This window comes from Apodemus sylvaticus, chromosome 4 (genome assembly GCF_947179515.1).
Source record: "Apodemus sylvaticus chromosome 4, mApoSyl1.1, whole genome shotgun sequence".
In the NCBI taxonomy this organism is placed as follows: domain Eukaryota; kingdom Metazoa; phylum Chordata; class Mammalia; order Rodentia; family Muridae; genus Apodemus; species Apodemus sylvaticus.
The window spans coordinates 92655586-92680025 of record NC_067475.1 but is presented as its reverse complement, the minus strand read 5'-3'; the positions used below and the strand labels follow the sequence as shown (position 1 = coordinate 92680025).

At 39.3% G+C, this 24440-nt stretch overlaps 1 protein-coding gene across 1 annotated transcript in view; it reads right to left on the bottom strand.

Moving 5' to 3' along the window:
* Wdr49 (WD repeat domain 49) overlaps window positions 1–24440 on the bottom strand; it is a 162167-nt gene that overhangs the window by 120180 nt on the left and 17547 nt on the right. The window lies entirely within an intron of this gene.

The window sequence follows — 24440 nt, the reverse complement described above, 5'->3', positions numbered from 1 at the left end:
GATACAACCTGGAAATGAAAAAGTAAAAGTCTCACTACTCACATATGATATGACATGATAGTATATATGTGACCCCCAAAAATTCCACCAGAGCTGATAAACACCCTCAGCAAAGTAGCTGGATACAAAATTTCCTCAAAGAAATTAGTAACCTTCATTTATACAAACAATAAATAGGTTAAGAAACAAGTTAGAAAGTCAATGCCCTCCACAATAGCCACATAAAATATGAACTATTTTGGTGTAATTCTAACCAAGAAAGTGAAAAACCTGTAAGACAAGAACTTCAAGCCTCTGAAGAAAGAAATTGAGGTAGATATCAGAAGATGGAGCTATCTCCCATGCCCATGGATCAGTAGGATTAACATAGTAAAAATGTCCATCTTACTAAAATCAATTTATGGATGCAATGCATTTCCCATCAAAATTCCAACACAATTCTTTACAGATCTTGAAAGAACCATTCTCAGCTTCATATGGAAAATAAAAAAAAAAAAAATCAGGACAGCTAAAACAGTCCTGAATAATAAAAACAAACAAACAAACAAAAACTGTTAGAGTTATCACCATCCCTGACTTCAACCTGTACTACACAGCAATAATAGTAAACCTCACATGGTACTGGTATAGAAACAGACAAATTCATCAATGGAATGAAGTCAAAGGCCCAGAAATGAATTCATACACCAATAGACACTTGATTTTTGACAGAGAAATCAAAACCATGCACTATGAAAAAAGAACATCTTCAACAAATGGTGCTGGTCTAACTGCATGCCTGCATGTAGAAGAATGGAAATAGATCTGTATTCATCACTGTATAAGAAAATCAAGTCCAAATGGATCAATGACATCAACAACAACAACAACAACAAAAAAAAAAAAAAAAAAAAAAAAAAAAAGAAAAGAAAAACAGAAATACTAACTTAAATAGAACCAAAATTTGGAATTAGGCTTGAACTCATTGGTACAGGAGACAACTTCCTGAAAAAAACATCAATGGCTCAGGCACTAAAACCAACAATTAATAAGTGGGACCTCATAAAACTGAAAAGTTTCTGTAAGGCAAAGAACACTGTCAAAAGGACAAAATGGCAGCCTACAGAATTGGAAAGATCTTACCCAACCTTTCAGCTGACAGAGAATTGATATTAACAGTACACAAAGAACTCAAGAAGTTAGACATCAGCAATCAAAGAATTCAATTTTAAAAATGGGGTACAGTGCTGAACAGAGAATTCTCAACAAAAGGAATTTTGAATTGTTGAGAAACACTTAAAGAAATGTTGAACTTCCTTCGTCATCGTGGAAATGCAAATTACAACAACTCTGAATTTCTACTTTACACCCATCAGAATGGCTAAGATCACAAATTCAAGGGACAGCACATGATAGTGAGGATGTGGATCAAGGGAACCAATTTTCATTGCTGGTAGAACTACAAACTTGCACAACCCCTTTGGCAATCAATTTGGCAGTTTCTCAGAATATTGAACTAAGTCCTACCCAAGACCAAGCTATATCACTCCTGGGCATATATCAAAATTATGTTCAAGCATCTCACAGAGATTTCCATATCTCAAAGAAGGGGAGGGAAGAATGGAGAATGGAACTACATGAGAGGGTATTGGGAGGAGAGGGGAGTAGGATATTGAGATTTAAGTAAATAAATAATAACACAAACCAACATATTGTAAATGTGTTGTTGCACAAAACATACTTCCATTTTTAATTTTTCATGTTTACTTTCTGTTGGGAATCAGGCAACAACGGAGGTAAACCACCAGTGATATGGAAGCCCTGCTCTCTTATCCTCCTCCAAACTACCTAATGGCGTGTGAACTCTCTTACATTCTATAATTTCTCTGCACAATTGTTTTCTATATGAATGGGTCTTAATCTTAAAGAGCAATTCTAAACTTCATTTAGAAAAAGAGATAAACAAAACCAAGCAAACAAACAAAAAAAAAACTAGTATAGCTAAAACAAACCTCTAAAATAAATGAACTTATTCTAGAGGTGTCAACATCCCTGATTTCAAACTGTACTACAGAACAATAGTAATAACAACCACATGGCATTGATATAAAATCAGACTGGTTGTTCAATGGAATAAAATTGAAGACCCAGAAATAAACCCACACATCTATAGAAAGTTGAAACTTGATAAAGAAACCAAAACAATACAATGGAAAGGGGAGAATATCTTTAACAAGAATGCAAATAGATCCATATTTGTCACCCTATAGAAAACTGAAGCACAAGTGGATCAAGGGCCTCAATATCTCAAAAATCTAATAAAAAGAGATAGTGGGGAACTGCCTTAAACGCATTAGTACAGGGGACAATTTCCTGAATGGAACACCAATAGCTCAAACACTAATATCAGCAATTAATAAGTGCAACTTCATGAAACTTAAAAGCTTCTGTAGGGGCTCAGCAGTTAAGAGCACTAACTGCAGGCGGCGGAGGTGGCAGCAGTGGCTGCAGTACAGCAGTGGCTGGTCCAGCTGAAGGTCCATCAGCAGTGGAACCAAGGCGACACAGGGTCCAGTTAGGCCCTGTGCCCACGACCACTGACCTTCGCTGACCAGCCGGGCGGCAAGCAGCTGCGGTTTTGCGGCGCCTTTCGCTGCACGGAAGCCACTTCAGAACTCGGCCTCCCTCCAGTCAGGAGAGGCTCACTTCCATCTTGGCTTCGGTCCACAGAGACATCGGACAGACTGAGGTACACAACCATAATCCAAGGCCAACACCGCGGGGGTCTGAGCCCAACGGGCGTTGGCCTGCACCCAGGCCCTGGGCTGTTCGGGGGGGCCAAGGGGGCGCCAACCCAGCCAGGAGGTTTTTTGCCCAGGCCTGCGTGCGCACCACCATTTTGCCTGCAGGACGACAGAAAGCTCTGGTGGGCAGAGCCATAATAGGCATACCCTGAGGCTAACAAAGCAGGGGTCTAGGCCCCAAAAGGCACAGGACTGACCCCAAGAACTGGGTGGCTTGGTGGGCCATCTGTGAGTCAACCCGCCCAGGAGGTTGCTAGCAAAGCAGACTCTCCCAGCGCTTTCAGGGAGCGCAGGCGCACACTCCCACCATCCTGGTCACCTGGCAGACCCAATTAACAGTCATGGCCGAGGGGAACTTTGCTCAGACCTTGGCCTCCCAGGCTTTTGCCTGGACTCAGGGCCTGGGCAGCCAGGCTAACCTTGTGTGCACCAGCCCGGTTGGGGGATCTGCTGCCCAGCAGAGTGAGCAGAACACAAGGGAGGTCCTGGCAGCTTACACCATTGGCACTCCCTGGGAGTGCACACGGGCTCCATCTGGTCCACAGACACAATCTGGGGCAAGGCCTCAAGCAGGAGCCCTCAGCTCAACTCTCTCTGCTTCCAGATCCAGATCAGCCTGGACAGCCACACCACATCTCCAGGTCCTGCAAGAGGCTAGCAGGGCTTTCAGGCGGCCAGCTGGGAGAAGTCAGTGTGCTCCAGTGAATCCAGCGGGCCCCAGCGGGAGCCTTTGGGTACCTGCTTCGGGATCTGAACAGCCTGGGCAGCAACACCCTGTCTACAGGCAGTGCAGGGGGTAATCTGTGCACCAGAGGCCACCTGGGAAGGGGCAGCTTGCACTGGTGAGTCCAGCACTGACAAGACCAAGTAACACCAGTAAGAACTAGATGGCAAAAGGCAAACGCAGGAACGTCACTAACAGAAATCAAGGCAATATGGCAACATCTGAACCCAATTCTCCTCTACCAGCATGTCCTGGCTACCCCATCACACCAGTAAAACAAGATTTCGATTTAAAATCACTGGTCATGATGCTGGTACAGGAACGCATGAAGGACATACTTAAAGAAATTCAGGAGAAAATGGATCAAAAGTTAGAAACCCTTGCAAGGGAAACACAAAAATCATTGAAAGAAATCCAGGAGAATGCAAAAGCCAACAATGAGGAAACGCAAAAAACACTTAAAGAAATACAGGAGAACTTTGGTCAACAGGCTGAGGTCATGAAAGAGGAAACACAAAAATCTCTTAAAGAATTACAGGAAAGCACAAACAAGCAAGTGAAGGAGCTAAGCAAAACCATCCAGGATCTAAAATCAGAAGTAGAAACAACTAAGAAAACTCAAAGGGAGACAACTTTGGAGATAGAAAGCCTTGGGAAGAAATCAGGGGACAGAGATGCAAATATCAACAACAGAATACAAGAGATAGAAGAAAGAATCTCAGATGCTGAAGATTCCATAGAAACCATGGACTCAACAGTTAAAGAAAATGCAAAATGCAAAAAGCTTGTAACCCAAAATATCCAGGAAATCCAGGACACAATGAGAAGACCAAACCTAAGGATTATAGGCATAGATGAGAGTGAAGATTTACAACTTAAAGGGCCAGCAAATATCTTCAATAAAATTATGGAAGAAAACTTCCCTAACCTAAAGAGAGAGATGCCCATGAATATACAAGAAGCCTACAGAACTCCAAACAGACTGGATCAGAACAGAAATACTTCCCGTCACATAATAATCAAAACACCAAATGTTCTAAACAAAGAAAGAATATTAAAGGCAGTAAGAGAAAAAGGCCAAGTAACATATAAAGGAAGACCTATCAGAATCACAGCAGACTTTTCACCTGAGACTATGAAGGCTAGAAGGTCCTGGGCAGATCTCATGCAGACTCTAAGAGAACACAAATGCCAGCCAAAACTACTATATCCAGCAAAACTCTCAATCACCATAGATGGCGAAACTAAGATATTCCATGACAAAACCAAGTTTACCCAATATCTATCCACAAACCCAGCCCTAAAAAGGATAATAGGAGGAAAACACCAATACAAGGAGGGAAACTTCACCCTGGAAAAAGCAAGAAAGTAACCTTTCATCAAACCCAAAAGAAGTTAAGCAATCAAATTTAAAAAATAACGTCAAAAATGACAGGAAGTAACAATCACTATTCCTTAATATCTCTTAACATCAATGGACTTAATGCCCCAATAAAAAGACACAGACTAACTGAATGGATACGTAAACAGGACCCTACATTTTGCTGCTTACAGGAAACACACCTCAGGGTCAAAGACAAACACTACCTTAGAGTAAAAGGCTGGAAGACAATTTTACAAGCAAATGGTCTCAGGAAACAAGCTGGAGTAGCCATTTTAATATCAGATAAAATTGACTTTCAATCCAAAGTCATCAAAAGAGACCCGGAGGGACACTTCTTGCTGGTCAAAGGAAAAATACAACAAGAAGAACTATCAATCCTGAACATCTATGCTCCAAATGCAAGGGCACCCTCTTTCATAAAACAAACTTTATTAAAACTCAAAGCACACATTGCACCTAACACAATAATTGTGGGTGACTTCAACACTGCACTTTCCTCAATGGACCGATCAGGAAAACAGAAACTAAACAGGGACACAATGAAACTAATTGAAGCTTTGGACCAATTAGATTTAACAGATATATATAGAACATTCTATCCTAAAACAAAAGAATATACCTTTTTCTCAGCACCTCAGGGTACTTTCTCCAAAATCGACCATATAATTGATCACAAGACAGACCTCAACAAATATAAGAAGATCGAACTAATCCTATGCCTCCTATCTGATCACTATAGAGTAAAAGTGGTCTTCAATAGCAACAGAAACAACAGAAAACCCACATACACGTGGAAACTGAACAATACTCCACTCAATGATACCTTGGTCAAGGAAGAAATAAAGAAAGAAATTAAAGACTTTTTAGAACACAATGAAAATGAAAACACAGCATACCCAAATCTATGGGACACAATAAAAGCAGTGCTAAGAGGAAAACTCATAGCCCTGAGTGCCTCCAAAAAGAAAATGGAGAGAGCATACATTACCAGCTTAATGACACACCTGAAAGCCCTGGAACAAAAAGAAGCTATTTCACCCAGGAGTAGTAGAAGGCAGGAAATCATCAAACTCAGGGCCAAAATCAATCAAGTAGAAACAAAGAGAACCATACAAAAAAACAAAACAAACAAAACAAAACCAGAGCTGGTTCTTTGAGAAAATCAACAAGATAGATAAACCCTTAGCCAGACTGACCAAAGGGCACAGAGATAGTATCCAAATTAACAAACTTAGAAATGAAAAGGGAGATATAACAACGGAAACTGAGGAAATCCATAAAATCATCAGATCCTACTACAAGAGCCTGTACTCAACACAACTGGAGAATCTGGAGGAAATGGACAATTTCCTTGACAGATACCAAATACCAAAATTAAATCAGGACCAACTAGACCATCTAAACAGTCCCATAATGCCTAAAGAAATAGAAGGAGACATAGAAAGTCTTCCAACCAAAAAAAGCACAGGACCAGATGGTTTCAGTGCAGAATTCTATCAGACCTTCAAAGCAGAGTTAACACCAATACTCTTCTAACTATTCCACAAAATAGAAACAGAAGGAACACTACCCAATTCCTTCTACGAAGCCACAATTACGCTGATACCAAAGCCACACAAAGATCCAACAAAGAAAGAGAACTTCAGACCAATTTCCCTTATGAACATCGATGCAAAAATACTCAATAAAATTCTTGCCAACCGAATCCAAGAACACATCAAAACGATTATCCACCGTGATCAAGTAGGCTTTATCCCGGGAGTGCAGGGTTGGTTCAATATACGGAAATCCATCAATACAATCCACTACATAAACAAACTCAAAGAACAAAACCACATGGTCATTTCATTGGATGCTGAAAAAGCATTTGACAAAATTCAGCATCCTTTCAAGCGTAAAGTCTTGGAGAGAACAGGAATTCAAGGCCCATATCTAAACTTAGTAAAAGCAATATACAGCAAACCGGTAGCCAGCATCAAACTAAATGGAGAGAAATTTGAAGCAATCCCACTGAAATCAGGGACTAGACAAGGCTGCCCCCTTTCTCCTTATCTTTTCAATATTGTACTTGAGGTACTAGCTCGGGCAATTCGACAACATAAGGAGGTCAAAGGGATACAAATTGGAAAGGAGGAAGTCAAACTATCATTATTTGCAGACAACATGATAGTCTACCTAAGTGACCCAAAAAACTCCACTAGAAAGCTCCTACAGCTGATAAACAACTTCAGCAAAGTGGCAGGTTATAAAATCAATTCAAGCAAATCAGTGGCCTTCCTATACTCAAAGGATAAGCAGGCTGAGAAAGAAATTAGGGAAATGACCCTTTCACAATAGCCACAAACAGTATAAAGTGTCTTGGGGTGACTCTTACCAAACATGTGAAAGATCTTTATGACAAGAACTTCAAGACTCTGAAGAAGGAAATGGAAGAAGACCTCAAAAAATGGGAAAACCTCCCATGCTCATGGATCGGTAGAATCAATATAGTTAAAATGGCCATTTTGCCAAAAGCAATATACAGATTCAATGCAATACCCATCAAAATCCCAACTCAATTCTTCACAGAGTTAGAAAGAGCAATTATCAAATTCATCTGGAACAACAAAAAACCCAGGATAGCTAAAACTATTCTCAGAAACAAAAGAAAATCTGGGGGAATCAGTATCCCTGACCTCAAGCAATACTACAGAGCAATAGTGTTAAAAACTGCATGGTATTGGTACAGTGACAGGCAGGAGGATCAATGGAACAGGATTGAAGATCCAGAAATGAACCCACACATTATGGCTACTTGATCCTCGACAAAGAGGCTAAAAACATCCAATGGAAAAAAGATAGCCTTTTCAACAAATGGTGCTGGTTCAACTGGAGGTCAGCATGCAGAAAAATGCGAATTGATCCATCCTTGTCTCCTTGTACTAAGCTCAAATCCAAATGGATCAAGGACCTCCACATAAAGCCAGACACTCTGAAGCTAATAGAAAAGAAACTGGGGAAGACCCTTGAAGACATCGGTACAGGGAGAAAGTTTCTGAACAGAACACCAATAGCGTATGCTCTAAGAGCAAGAATTGACAAATGGGACCTCATAAAATTACAAAGTTTCTGTAAGGCAAAGGACACCATCAAGAGGACAAATCAGCAACCAACAAATTGGGAAAAGATCTTCACCAATCCTACATCAGATAGAGGGCTAATATCCAATATATATAAAGAACTCAAGAAGTTAGACTCCAGAAAACCAAACAACCCTATTAAAAAATGGGGTACAGAGTTAAACAAAGAATTCTCACCTGAAGAACTTCGGGTGGCGGAGAAGCATCTTAAAAGATGCTCAACTTCATTAGTCATTAGGGAAATGTAAATCAAAACAACCTTAAGATTTCATCTTACACCAGTCAGAATGGCTAAGATTAAAAATTCAGGAGACAGCAGTTGTTGGAGTGGGTGTGGAGAAAGAGGAACACTCCTCCACTGCTGGTGGGGTTGCAAATTGGTACAACCACACTGGAAATCAGTCTGGCGGTTCCTCCGAAAACTGGGCACCTCACTTCCAGAAGATCCTGCTATACCACTCCTGGGCATATACCCAGAGTATTCCCCACCATGTAATAAGGATACATGCTCTACTATGTTCATAGCAGCCCTATTTATAATTGCCAGATGCTGGAAAGAACCCAGGTATCCCTCAACAGAAGAGTGGATGCAAAAAATGTGGTATATCTACACAATGGAGTACTATTCAGCCATTAGAAACAATGAATTCATGAAATTCTTAGGCAAATGGATGGAGCTAGAGAACATCATACTAAGTGAGGTAACCCAGATTCAAAAGGTGATTCATGGTATGCACTCACTAATAAGTGGTTATTAACCTAGAAAACTGGAATACCCAAAACATAATCCACACATCAAATGAGGTACAAGAAGAAAGGAGGAGTGGCCCCTTGTTCTGGAAAGAGTCAGTGATACAGTATTCGGCAAAACCAGAACGGGGAAGTGGGAAGGGGTGGGTGGGAGGACAGGGAAAGAGAAGGGGGCTTACGGGACTTTCAGGGAGTGGGGGGGGCTAGAAAAGGGGAAATCATTTGAAATGTAAATAAATTATATCAAATAAAAAAAAAAGAAAGAAAGAAAAGAAAAAAAAAAAGAAAGAAAGAAAGAGCACTGACTGCTCTTCCAGAGGTCCCAAATTCAATTCCCAGCAACCACATGGTGGCTCACAACCATCTATAATGTGATCTGATGCCCTGTTCTGGTGTGTCTGAAGACCCCCAGAATACTGCAACAGTGACAATGTACCCACATATATAAATAAATAAATCTTTAAAAAAAAAAAGCCAGTCAGTGGTGGCACACGCCTTTAATCCCAGCACTTGAGAGGCAGAGGCAGGCAGATTTCTGAGTTTGAGGCCAGCCTGGTCTACAAAGTGAGTTCTAGGACAGTCAGGGCTACACAGAAAAACCCTGTCTTGAAAAATCAAAAAAAAAAAAAAAAAAAAAAAAAAAAGGATAAATGGCATCCTATTTAACGGAAAAATATTTTCACTAACACTAATATCCAAATTATACAAGAACTGAAGAAATTAGCCAACAAACCAAATGACCCAATTAAAAATGGAGTATAGAACCAAACCAAGAATTTTCAGTAAAGGAATCTCTAATGACCAATAAGCCCTTAAAGAAATGTTCAATGTCCTTGGTCATCAGAGAAATGCAAATCAAAATGACCCTGAGATTCTATCTTACACTCAGAATGGCTAACATCAAAACCTCAAGAAATAGCACATGCTGGCATGGTGGTGGGGAATACTCTCCCATAGCTGGTGGGAGTGCAAGTTTATACAATCATCTTGGAAATCAATTTGGCAATTTCTCAGAAAATTGGGAATAGTTCTATCGCAAGACCCAGCTATACTACTCCTGTGTAAATATACAGAAGATGCCCCACAATTCCATGAGGACATCTACTCATCTATGCCATAAAAGCTTTATTCATAATAGCCAGAAACTGGAAACAACCTAGATGTCCCTCAAGCGAAGAAAATGTGGTACATTTACACAATGGAATATTACTCAGCTAATAAAAACAAAGACACAAAAATTTCAAGCAAATGGAATGAACTAGAAAATATTATCCTGAGAGAGATGACCCAGACTCAGAAAAGCATGCATGTTACATTCATGCATATAAGTGGATATTAGCCATCAAGTCCATGCTAACCATGCTGCAATCCACAGACCCAAAAAAGCTAAGTAACAGTGAGGCCCCAAGGGAGGATGCTTGAATCTCACTCAGAATGTGATATAAAATAAACATTGGAGGTGGATGGAGGGAGGAAACTGGGTGGGAGATATGATAAGGAGGGGATAACAGGGATAGAGATCAGGTGTGGGTAGAACAGAGAGAGGAGATAGAAAGAGCTGAGAGAATAGAAATCAGTGTGGGGGTGGGGGTGAATGAACACCTTCTGGAACAGAGGTGAGACCTGGGATCGTGGAGGCTCCAGGAGTATATGAGAGTGACCCTGGCTGAGACTCTTGACAGCTGGAGATGTGGAGCCTGAAGTAGCCACCTCCTATAGACATGGAAGACTTCTAGTGGAGGTAGAGGGTCACAAATATCCACACAAACTCTTCAATCCAAAATGTGTCCTGCCTACAAGATATCCAGGGATAAAGATGGAACAGAGATTGAGGGACTAGTCAGTCAATGAGTATCCCAACTTGAAATCCATGCCATGGGAGAGAGCCAACAACTGACACTATTAATGATACTCTGCTATGCTTTAGACAGGAGCCTATCATAACTGTCTTCGGAGAGATTTCATGCAACTGATGGAAACTGCTGCAGAGACCCACAACCAAACAGTAAGCAGAACTCAGAGAGACTTGTGGAAGAGTTAGGAGAGAGATTGAGGGAGTTAAAGGAGTCCATGACATCACAAGACCTACAGAGTCAACTAACCTGGGCCCATGTAGATTCACAGAGACTAAATCAGCAACTCAAGAGCATGCATGAGCTGTTTCTAGGCCCCTTCACATTTGTAGCAGATGTGTGTAGCTTGGTCTTTATGTGGCCCATACAACTGGAGTGTGGCTGTCTCAGACTCTGTGGCTTGCCTTTGGATCCCTTTCCCCTAGCTGGGCTGCCTTATCTGGTCTCAGTGTGAGAGGATCTGCATAGTTCTGCTAGGATTGATATGCCAGGGCAGGTTGGTACCCATGAGGGGTTCCCCTTCTCTCTGGATTATGTGTATGTGAGCATGGGATGGAGAGGAGAATAGGAGGTGAGGCTGCAATTGGGATGTAAAATGAATAAATAAAAATGTGGGTCTTAAATTTGACTTTAACTACAACTTAGATCTTCTAAAAACTATCTACTTTTAATCCTTTGTCTCACGCAAATAAATCAGAATCTTTGAAGGTGGGCTCAGAAAGTGTTTTTTTTTTTTTTTTTAATATACTAGACCTTGCTTTTGTTCCTACCTGAACTGTAGTCTGAAGCTTTATGGTCCAATCAATTCAAATTTCTATGAGCAAGCAATCTTTGCTTCATAACTAATGGGTATGCCTTGGCTGTAACCCAGATAATGACTGTCCATCTATCTTATACTTAGGCTAGAACCTGTTATTCTACAAAATAACATCCTCATCAGGTTATTTGCAAAAATGATGTTCAAAGGCACAGTTATTACTTGTGGATTATGCATTTCCCCTTCCTTTTGTGTTCAAGTTAACTTCTAAAATAAGACGAAGCTACAGTTCAAAATTAGGTAATGTAAAGATAACTTAGTTACAAAACAGCTTGCTTGGCACGTGTGCTGGTTAGACAACTTGACGCAGACTAGAGTTACCTAGAAAGAGGACATTTCAGTTGAAAAAAATCCATCCATCAGACTGACCTGTAGGCAAGTCTATAGGGAATGTTTTTGATTGATGGATGGATGGGTGGATGGATGGATGGATTGTAATGAGGAGCTGAGCCTACTGTGGGTGGTACCACATTTGGACAGGTGGTCTAGAGTTTCATAAAAAGACAAGCCAGTAGGCAGCACTCTCCCCCAGTCACTGCTTCAGTTCCTGCCTCTGTATTCCTGCTTAAATTCCTTCACCGAGTTCCTTCAAGTAGAGTAGAAATGTAAGCGAAGTAAACTCCCTCCTACCCAAAACACCATAGTGTTTATCACAGCAATAGAAAGCTAAAACATAGTACATGAATAGCAATTTGCATTTGAATGCCTAACACCCATGCAATAGCATAGGCATAGAAGTTGTGATGGCACACCTAATGCTGGAGAACTGGAGACAGGAGGATTCCATAATCTAGCTGGCCAACCAAACTAAGCAACTGGTATCCTTTCAATTCAGTAGACACGTTCTCAAAATAAATCAGGTGGGCAGTTATGGAATACATCTGATATCAACCTTCAGCTTCTATATAAACATGCACATACATGCACACACAACTGTATACACATTTACACATATACCTGAACATGTACCTACACATACACAGTATATATTTGTTATTTTATTCCATTTGAGAGAGAGAGTCTCATGTAGTCCATGTTTGCCTTAAACTGGATATGTATCTGAAGATGATCTGAAATCTCTGATCTTTCCTGCTTTTGTCCCATAAGTGCTAGAATTAGAGATGTATATCACCTCATTCAGAAATATATGAATATATTTATAGTAATTTTATTATCATTATGTTTTCCATTTTAAGCATAATAAATAAATTCCTAAAATTTCCATTGAATAATTTGTTCAGTAAATTAAGTAAATTTTATAAATTCTTATGCACGTGTGCTATGTCAATGTCCATTCTGATGCCTAACAACTTATAATGGCTATAAAAATTCACTTTAGTCAGGTTGCTGAACTTATGCTTAATCAGGGTCTGCTTGGGGCTCTCATTTCATCTTCACCTTTATATTATTAGAAATAAAAACCCACTCTTTTGATTTTTGTTAAAGCAAAATTTAGCTTTTCGCCTGAAGACATACTTTCCTCATCTCCTTTTATGTCAATAGTCAACTTTTTAATAAGGCAGGATTATAGATTCCATAGCATTTATATGTGTTAGAAATAGACGCCAGTCCATTGAGACCACAGATACTTGGATCCTAGTCTAATCCAACATAGGTGTATGTATACATCCATTTATTTACCTTTCTGTTGAAGCACTATTGCAGACTTAAATTATGTCAGTTGTGTGGAGAATGTAGTGAAATTGCTCATCCTGTTATCTAAATACTCCCAAATCACAACACTTGAAAGTTTATAGTGAGGAGGATTGGATTAAGATGTAGGCTAGCACTTTGTTTGCAGTCGGGCTTTCCTACAGAAACCTGATCCCTGCCAGAGGTGGGCAGAATCACTATAATTCATACAGACACCAATAAAACTACAATAAACAAATATTTTCTTTTTACTACAAATGCTACTTTTATAAATAAGTAACTACATGTATAAGGAAGCACATGAATAAATGTGTGGATGAACAGAGACTGTTTTCAATGCACTTTTGAAAGCTGAGTCAGCATCAGATCAGATTCAATTCAAGATACATGATACAAAAGAGTGATAATTCTCTAATAATGGCAGAAAGTGAAGGAGGGAGAAAAAGCTGACTGAAATTATCATATATGGGGATGCTTCCTATTCTTTACAATATTTAAGAAACAGAAAAAGACAGAGGATGTATGAGGATGTGGCTTTCCAGCAGGGCTTTGAAGCCTGGCTCTCTGAAGTCAGCTCCAAAATACATGGCTTAGGCATAAAAATACGACAGGAACTGAAGGTTCTGGCTGCCCTCGACATAACATTATATAACAGTTCCATTTATAATTAAGTCTTCCAGTAATCTATAAAATCATAATCAATAAACACTTAAAGAGCATTTTGTTGGATAGGATATTGTCTCCCTGAGTCTTTATAAGGAATACATCACCTTCAAATTTTAGCCTTAAGTCAGGTAACAATTGTTTCTCCTCTCAGAAGAGCAGTTAAAGGTTGCAGGGAGAGAGGATGTCACATTCCTTAATTGTGTAGGTACTGGTTTACTGTCTCCACTCAAGCAAATATCCCCTCTCATACTCATTCAGACAACCATAATGAATGCAACGGGACACACACACACACACACACACACACTGAAAGTCAGAGGATAGGTTAAGATGAAGAAGAGATTTGGTGTGAATAGAAGAGGATAATGGGTGAGAGGGGTTGGGGTCAAAGAAAATTTGTGCATGAAAGTATAAAAGATGTTTTAATTTTAAAAGCATCATTTTACCACTACCTCTCCCTCAGGAATAAAAGCATTATTCTCGAACTAAGGCCTAATCTCTGACATTCATCTTTAAATGCTACCATAACTATTACCCTTGTTCTCTAGTAACTTTTAAAATTAGTTTAAAGAGAAATAAAATACAGCACAAAACTATAAGCCTCTGATTTCTTTTTTTTTCTTTTGTTGGATTTTCTTTTATTTACATTTCAAATGTTATCTCCTTTCCTGGTATCCCCCTCTGAAAACCCCTATCCCATCCCCCTTCACCCTGCTCACCAACCCACCCACTCTGGATTCCTTGTCCTGGTATTTCCCTATACTGGGGCATCTAGCCTTCTCAGGACCAAGGGCCTCTCCTCCCTTTCATGTCCAACAAAGCCATTCTCTGCTACATATGTAACTGGAGCCATGGGTCCCCCCATGTGTATTCTTTGGTTGGTGGTTTGGTCCCTGGGAGCTCTGAGGGTACTGGTTGGTTCATATTGTTATTCCTCCTGTGGAGCTGCAAGCTCCTTCAGCTCCTTCAGTTCTTTCTCTAGCTCATCCACTGGGGACTTGTGTTCAGTTTTTAAACATAGTCATTCTGACTGCTGTGAGGTGGAATATCAGGGTTGTTTTGATTTGCATTCCCCTGATAACTAGGGATGTTGAACATTTCTTCAGGTGTTTCTTGGCCATTCAAGTTTCCTCAGTTGAGAATTCTCTGTTTAGCTCTGTTCCCCATCCATTAATAGGGTTAGTTTGGTTCACTTGTGTCTAACTTGTTGAGTTATTTGTATATAGTGATTAAAACTGCATGGTATTGGTACAGTGACAGGCAGGTAGATCAATGGAATAGAATTGAAGACCCAGAAATGAACCCACACACCTATGGTCACTTGATCTTTGACAAAGGAGCTAAAGCCATCCAAAGGGAAAAAGATAGCCTTTTCAACAAATGCTGCTTTTTCAGCTGGTGGTCAGCATGCAGAAGAATGCAAATTGATCTATTCTTTTCTCCTGTGCAAAGCTCAAGTACAAGTGATTAAGAATCTCCACATAAAACTAGATGCACTGGATCTAATAGGAGAGAAAGTAGGGAAAATCCTCAAACACATGGACACAGGGGAAAATTTCCTGAACAGAACACCAATGGCTTATGCTCTAAGATCAAGAATAGACAAATGTGGGCCTCTGTTCCATTGTTCCCACATGGCGGGTTTAGGTGAAAGGAGAGACAGCCCATGATATTAAAGTTTTGTTGTAGAAAGGTAGAGGCAAAGAAAAAAGGTAGAGAAGTAGAAGTTGGCCAGAACCACATGGAGAGAGCAGGTCAGGAAATAGGAAAAGAAAGCCCAAGAGACTGAGGAAGAAAAAAAAGGGAAGGGAAGGGAAGGGAAGGGAAGGGAAGGGAAAGGAAGGGAAGGGAAAGGAAGGGAAGGGAAGGAAAAGGAAGGGAAGGGAGGGGAGGGGAGGGGAGGGGAGGGAAGGGAGGGCAAGAGAAGGAGAAAAAGCCATCCATCTCCTTTTTTAATTTTTCTTATTTTTATTTTTTACATTCTTTGTTTACATTCCAAATGATTTACCCTTTCCCAGTTTCCTCCCTCCCCATAAGTCCCATAAACCCTTTGCCCATTCCCTGATCAACCCCTTCCCACTTCTCTGTCCTGGCAATCCCCTACATTGCTGCATCAAGCCTTTCCAGGACCAGGGCCCTCTCCTTCCTTCTTCTTGGGAATTGTTTGATATGTTAATTGTGTCTTGGGTATTCAGAGCTTCTGGGCTAATATCCACTTATCAGTGACTGCATTCCATGTGTGTTCTTTTGTGATTGGGTTACCTCACTTAAGCCAGGTAACTTTTGGGGGTGGAGTTCAGCCAGAATACCAGGAGCTTGGAGCAGGCATTGCCCTACATGATTGATGGTTACAGAGTTATGGCCAACAAACAAATGGGACCTCATAAAATTGCAAAGCTTCTGTAAAGCAAAGGACACTGTCAATAAGATAAAACAGCAAACAACATATTGGGGAAAGACCTTTACCAGTCCTACATATGATAAAGGGCTAATATCCAATATAAGCCTCTGATTTCTAACTCTAATTCTCATTGTATAGTCTCTCACTAGTAGAAAACAAGAGTGTGCTCAGAAGTCTTCTTGAAAAACTCAAGAAGGCTGAATAAGAAATACAAAAAATATGTAATTATAGAAATATAACAAAAATGAATAAATAAATACAGGGTATATTTTTTCATATATTTAGGGTGTGAGTATGTATGGTGAAGAAGATACACAGTGACCAGCTGCAGGGTTCCAGATCAACTTTACTTGGGTTGATTTAAGGCTTAATAGTTTGAAGGGATAAGAGTGATAGAAACATTCAGGATGGGCCAAGGTAACTGACTGAAGGCTTAGGGTTCAAAATATCTCATTAGCACGAGGGAACATACCAGGAATCTCAGGTGCCAGCTAAATGGCTTCTTTTCAGGAGAAAGGAAGTTGAGTTTGCAATCTTAATCAAGACTCCATGACATTCTACAGGTAGAGAAGTAGGGGAGGGTTGAACTCCCAAAGCAACCTCAGATAAGGGAAATCCTGCCAAGGAAGGGATTCCTCCATTATGCACCAGCTCAGAAGGCTATCAGGTCAGTGGATGACTTGGCCCTTAATTAGCAGAGTTTTTACACACAAGAGGCATATAGAATATCAAATAGATTGGACCAAAAAAGAAAGACTCTTAAATGCATAAGAATCAAAACACTAAACATACAGAACAACATCAACAAAAAAATATGAAAAGCTGCACAGTAAAAGACCAAGTAACACACAAAGACAGAACTATTAAAATTATACATCTGACTTCTCATTGGAGACTCTAAAAGACAGAGAGCCTAGATAGATGTGCTGTAGGCTCTAAGAGACCACCGATGCCAGCCTGGAATACTAAATACAGCAAAATTTTCAATCACCGTAGATGGAAAAAATAAGATACTCCATGGTAAAGTCAAATTTAAGCAATATTTATCTTTAAATCCAAACTTACAAAGAATACTAGAAGGGAAATTCCAACAAAAGGAGGTTAATTACAGCCATGAAAACACTGGGAATAAATAATACCAGACCTACAAAATCAGAGGAAGAAATTTCACTCTCAAATACACACGCACCCCACCACAACCAACAACAACCAATATCATCACTATAAAATGACAGAAATTAACAATCATTGGTCTTTGATAGCTCTGAGAATTAGTAGTCCCAATTACCTAATAAAAAGACACAGAATGGATGCTAAACTCAAATCCATCATTTGCTACATTCAACATAACTATAGACATTACGGCAGGGTAAAATGTTGGAAAAAGGCATTCCAAACAAATGAATCTAAGAAAAAAACTAGTGTAGCCACTTTAATATCTAACAAAATAGACTTCAAAGCAGAACTAATCGGAGGAGATAGGGAAGGACAATGCATATTCATCAAATGAAAAATTCACCTAGAAGTCATTTTAATTCTTAATATATATGCCCCAAACACAAGAGTGCTCACATTTGTTAAAGAAACTTTTACATCTTAATTCATACATTGATACATACAACGATAATGGAGATTTCAATACTTTACTCTAACCAATAGACAGGCCATCTAGACAAAAACTTCAGAGAAGAATGTTAGAGTTAACCTTTATTATGAAATAAATGGAACTAAAAGATATTTATAGAACATTTTGCACAAATACAAAAGAATATACATTTTTATCAGCATGGAATTTTTCCTGTGGAACTTTCTCCAAAATTAGCCACATACTCAGATACAAAGCATGTTTCAGCAGATACAAGACAATTGAAATAACCCCCTGTACTGGCTGGTTTTGTGTATCAAATTGATACACACTAGTGGCCTCAGAAAGAGGCCTTAGTTAAAGAAATACCTCCAGGAAATCCAACAGTAAGGCATTCATCCATTAACAATCAGTAGGGAAGGGCCCAGCCTATTCGGAATGGTACTATCCCTAGGCTGGTAGTCCTTGGTCCTACAAGAAAGTAGTTTGATCAAGCCATGTAAAACAAGACAATTAGCAACTAGTCCACAGTTTCTGCATCAGCTCCTGCCTCCAGGATCCTACCCTGTTTGAGTTCCTGTCATGACTTTCTTTGGTGATGAACAGCAACGTAGAATTATAAGCAGAATAATCAATTTCCTCCCCTACTTGCAATTTGTTAACTGTGTCTCATTTCAGCAACAGAAACCCTTAATAAGACACTCTCTGTAGCCTATCAGACCACCACAAATTAAAGTTGGATATCAAAAACAGCAAAATGTTTACAATCTTATGTATATTGAACAATTCGCCACTGCAAGAAAAAAATGGATCAAACACAAATAAAGAAATTAAAGACGTTCAATATAAATTAATGAAAATGAATATATACGCAACCTTATGAAATAGAATGAAGTAGTTCTGAGGAGCAAGTTCATAGCACTAAGTGCCTACGCTGAGAAATAGAGAAACCTCATACTACAAAGTTGACAGTCCACTTGAAATCTCTAAAACAAAAACAAAAATATTACTCCAAAAAGGAGTAGATGGAAAGAAATAATCAAACTTAGGGCTGAAATCAATAAAATATAAATAAAGAGAACACTGAAACAAAAAATTGGGTCTTTGAGAAAAACAAGATAAATGAATTCATATACATGTTAAATAAGGTAAATAGAGAAAATATCCAAATTGCCAAAATCAGAAATGAGAAGAGGGACATAATAAGAAATGCCAAAGAAACCCAGAAAGTCATAAGGACATACTTTAAAAACCTGTAGTTCACTGAATTATAAAATGTTGTCTTGTCTAAAACTAAAAAAATGGTAGGGCAAAGATGGAACAGAAACTGAGGGAATAGCCAGCTGATAACTGGCCCAACTTGACACCCATCCCATGGGCAAGGACCAATCCCTGACACTATAAGTGATACTCTGATATGCTTATAGACAGAATCATAGCATAAATGTCCTCCAAGAGTCTCCATCCAGCAGCTAACTGAAACAGATGAAGATACCCATAGCCAAATATTGGATGAAGATCAGAAACTCTTATAGAAGAGTTGGGGGAAGGAGTGAAGGCCCTGAATGAGATAGGAACTCCAGCAAAGTAACAACAAAGTAAGACCAACAAAGTCAACTGACTTGCACCCTTGGGAGCTCTCAGAGACAGAGCCAACAACCAAAGAACATACATGGGCTAGACTGAGGCCCTGGCACATATGTGAAAGATGTGCAGATCAATTTCCATGTGGATCCTCCAACAACTGAAGCAGAGGCGATCCCTAAAGCTATTGCCTGTATGAAAAATCCGTTCCCCAATAGGGCTGCTTTGTCTGGCTCCAGTGGGAGAGGCTGTACCTAGCCCTGCAGCAACTTGATGTACTGGGGTGGGGATTCTTTGCTTCCTATTGGGTTGCTTTGTCCATACTCAACATGAGGACTTTTACCCTGCTTATTGTATGTTGTTTTGTCCTGTTTGGTTATGTCTCTTGAAGGTCTAATTTTTTTCTGAAGAAAGTGCATCTGTGGGAGAGTGGAGGTTGTAGGGAGCTTGATGGAGTAGAGGAAGGGGAAACTGTAGTCACGAAGCATTGTATGAGAGAAAAATATTTTTTTCAATTAAAATGATTATTTTAAAATAAAACAGGAAAATTCTGAATATAAAATATTAACATGACTGAGAAACACTTTTTCTTTCTTTTTTATTTTCTTTTTTCTTTTTTATTTCTTTTTTATTCAATATATTTTTATTTAAATTTCAAATGATTTCCTCTTTTCTAGACCTCCACTCCCCGAAAGTCCCATAAGCCTCCTTCCTTCCCCCTGTTCTCCCACCCACCCCTTCCCAATTCCCTGTTCTGGTTTTGCCCTATACTACTACACTGAGTCTCTCCAGAACAAGGGGCCACTCCTCCATTCTTCTTGTACCTCATTTGATGTGTGGATTATGTTTTGGGTATTCCAGTTTTCTAGGTTAATATTCACATATTAGTGAGTGCATACCATGATTGATCTTTTGAGACTGGGTTACTTCACTTAGTATGATTTTCTCCAGCTCCATCCACTTGCCTAAGAATTTCATGAATTCATTGGAGAAACACTTTTTCAAATGTTCAATATCCTTAGTCATCAGGGAAATTCAAATAAAAACTATGGTTGAATTTTTTTGCTTTGCCTGTCAAAATGGCTAAGATCCATTATATAAGTAAAAGCTCATGTTGGCAAGGATATGGAGCAAAGAGGAACATTCCTCCATTGTTAGTTTAAGTACAAACCTATACAACAACTATGAACATCAGTGTGGCAGTTCATCAGGCATATAGAAATCAACCTACCTCAAAATCCAGCGATACTATTCTTGGGCAAAAGAGCTATACCCAAAAGATGCTTCATCCTACTACTACAAGGATACTTGCTCTATCATGTTCATTTATGCTTTATTCATAATAGCCAGAACTAGAAACAAGCTAGATGTCCCTCCAAAAAATGGATTAAGAAATGTAGTATATTTATATTTACCCAATGCTGTCAACTCTTTCAAAGAAAAAATAAGGTCACCATGAAATTTGTAGGCAAATGAATGAAACTAGAAAAGAATCATCTGGCGTAAGGTACAAGACCCAGGGAGAGAAATGTTGTGTGTATCTACTCATATCTACATATTTCCTATTAAATAAATAACTAAGCTACAATCTGTAGACCAGAGAGAGAGGGGGGTGGGCATACATGAAGAGACTATGAGGGAACATATGGATCTCTCTGAGACAGGTAAATAGAAGAGATTTTATGTGTGGACTGGAGCCTAGGGTTGAGAGAGAAGAGACAAGAATGGAATGATCAGGTGAGAGAGGAAAGGAAAGAAGGGATTGAGGAAGAGAAAGATAGGAAAGGCAGCTACAACTGAAGAGCACTTGAGAGGCAGTGTGGAAACCGGGAGTAGTAGAAACTTTTTACAATATGAAGGTTATCCTAATGCAATCTTTAAATAAGGAGGGAGACAGAACCCCATCTGGCCATCTCTTGTTACCAAACTAAGCTTCCAGTATCAGTATTAGGTTGCATTCATTTGAGTTGTTGGCGATTGGGATCTGATAGAAATCATAAAATAACGCAGGCTTTTGAAAAGACAATAGGTTGCTCTCCACAAACTGATAACAAGACCCCATCACTGAAGACCATACCCACAAAACTCATTGAACATAGAGATATCAAGATACTGCCTATATAGGAAATTCACCCCGTGTTCTAGTTTTTATGACATGGAAAGGTTCTCTTCAGGCTACCAAAAGAAGATTGTAATCACCAAACCAGCCACAAAACCTTTGATCTACCATCTGTCCTGCCTGCAAAATATGCTAGTTCATTGCTGGTACAAACTTTGTGGGAGTAACAAACAGATATCTGGTTTGGCTTAAAGCCCACTCTATTAGATGAAACCCTTACCCGATATTTCTTGGGTAACCAAGAACCAGAGAACCACATATATTCACAATACATATACATTTTTTATAAAATGTTCTCTATAAGATTTGTTTAGGAAAATGCAATGCAGAAAATTCTATTGTATACAATACACATATATACAAATAATAAGTACTATCCTGAAGGATTAAGTTAAAAATTAATACAATCCTACTGGCTAAATTAGGGTTTGTATCCTACAAAAGAACAGGAAATAGCAAAGAGGAATTGAACCCAGCTTTTTGAGTGGAATGTTGTTCTCCAGTAGAAAAACCCTTTTCCTGCCCTTGTAATTCCTCCTTTAAATGAGAAGATAACCAACTTCCAACAGGACAAAAGTTTAGGAGTCTGAAATAAAGTTTCATTTGATTATAATAGTTCATTATGATATCAAGTTTTAAAAGAATAAATTGTTTTACCATCCCTTGAAAAGTGACTATCGCCTTACTATATGAACTAAAGTTGCAACTTGCATTAAGAGAAGTTATTTAACACTGACTTTCTTTGATCCAAAACTCCTCTAATTTAGCAACTGATTGATGATAGTACAGTCTTATCAAAGGCCCTTTATAAAACAAGATGATGTTTCATTTTCCCTGGAGTTCTAGTTTAACTACAACCCTATAAAATATCCAAAAGAAATTTCCAGCAATAAAGCAAAGGCTCAGCCCAGTATCAGAAAGCCCCGCTGTTTGCTGTAGACATAAGGAGTGGGATTGCCATACATTTATCAAAGTGAAGTGCATTCCACCCAGTGTGTGACAGCATGACAAGCTTTTTAATGATGTAACACTTTAGTAACCAGAGTAAAAATTGAAGGACAAATCTGCTTTGGAAAGAAGCCAGGTAGTTGTAGTATTGATCACCTCTGTATGTGATCAATCCTGATTCATAAGACATGGTTTTGCACTCACTTTTAAGATTATAAAACCTTACATGGAGCTCTATAATGATGAAATATCTGGTATTTGTTTCATTTCTGTCTTGTTCAGATTTATTCACTTAGCTATAATTTATTGAGTACCATGCATATGTATGAATCAGATACAATGTTGATTCATCCAAGAATCAGGTACAGTCCCTGACTTCAAGAACCCTTACATTGACCTACATCATCTTCTAACATGTGATTAAAATACTAATATGTGTTAGATTTTAGGAAAGATCAAAATAAATTTAATAAATAATCACTTTCTTTTAGTCAAAATGTTAAAGTTAAAACATAGATGCACAGTACACACTGTGTTAATTTCAATAATTGAAGTTGGAACAAAGTGTTCAGAGACCTCAAAATCTAAGATGACTAAATCAAGGAGGGCATCCTAAGAGGTCTGATTGTGAATTTTCTTGCTGCTCTGTATCCAAAGCAATAGTCTTCACTTAAATCTAGGAAAATGTAGTTGCAAAGTGTACACTGCAAGGCTAAAAATCTACTAACATCTTAGAGAAAGCAAATTAATGAGGGCAAATGTATGTTCCAATGAAGGACAAGTAGAGTACACAGATGCAAACATCTACATGTGCAATTCTAAAAGATCTGAAGGCTGCAAACACCCTACTGTCAGATTGTAAAAGAGGACAAGAAACTGCAGGACAAAGCAAGCATTACAGGGTCAAGAAACTGTCTGATGATAAGTACTAAGACTGGATGCAGCTTGAGTGTGAATGAGAAGAGAAAGAAGTGAAAGAAGATGGCCAGTTGGAGGAGGATTTTATGCGGCAGGTCGAGAATATCAGAGTTGAGAGTTAAATAGAGGGTAGAGATAGGAGACTGAAGCACATAGAAGCACACACCCACATCTACCTGAGCAACTCCAAAAGAGCTGAAGTGTATTCATTCATTTGTTTGTCTTCCCACAGACTAGTTTTCTGTTTTGTTTTGTTTTGGGTTATTTGTTTGATTGTTTGTTTTTATTAACAGAATGAAAGGTATGTAGAATCAAGCTTTTATGCAGCTATGAGGACTAAGTAAGCAAGGTTTTCAGGATTCAGTATTTTTGAAGGGAAAAGGTGAGTTTTGTTTTTATTTTTGCTTTGTTTTGTTTTGTTTTATTGAGTCTCATTGTGTATCCCTGGATTGCCTAGGCTTCACTTCATATACAAGACTGGTATTGAATGAAGTAGAGTTCCACCTGTCTCTGCCTCCCAAGTGCTGGGATTTAAAGCGTGTGCTACCGTGTCCAGCAAATCCGAGCATTTTAAAGTTAAAACAATGAGTTGAAGAGGCAAACAGATGAACAGAGTTTGGTTATAGAATCAACAAGAATTGGAAGGTGACTGGTATCATTTAAGGAGAAAAGAGATTTCCATGATAGATAATAGGAAAATTAAGTTATAAGAATTAACTTTAAGATATTAATTCGGAGCCACTTCAGAACTCGGCTTCCCGCCAGTCAGGAGAGACTCACCTCCATCTTGATTCCGGGCTCCAGAGATCGGACAGACTGAGGTACATAAACATAATCCTAGGCCCAACACCGCAGGGGTCTGAGCCTGACGGGCGTTGGCCTGCACCCAGGCCCTGGGCTGTTTGAGTGGCCATGGGGCGCCAACCCAGCCAGGAGTTTTTTTTTGCCCTGGCCGGCGCACGCGCCGCCATTTTGCCTACAGGACCCAGAGTGCTCGGGAGGGCAGAGACGGCTAACAAGCGTAGCCTGAGGCTAACAAAACGGGGGTCTAGGCCCCAAAAGGCACAGGACTGACCCCAAGAACTGGGCGGCTTGGTGGGCCATCTGTGTGTCAACCCGCCCAGGAGGTTATTAGC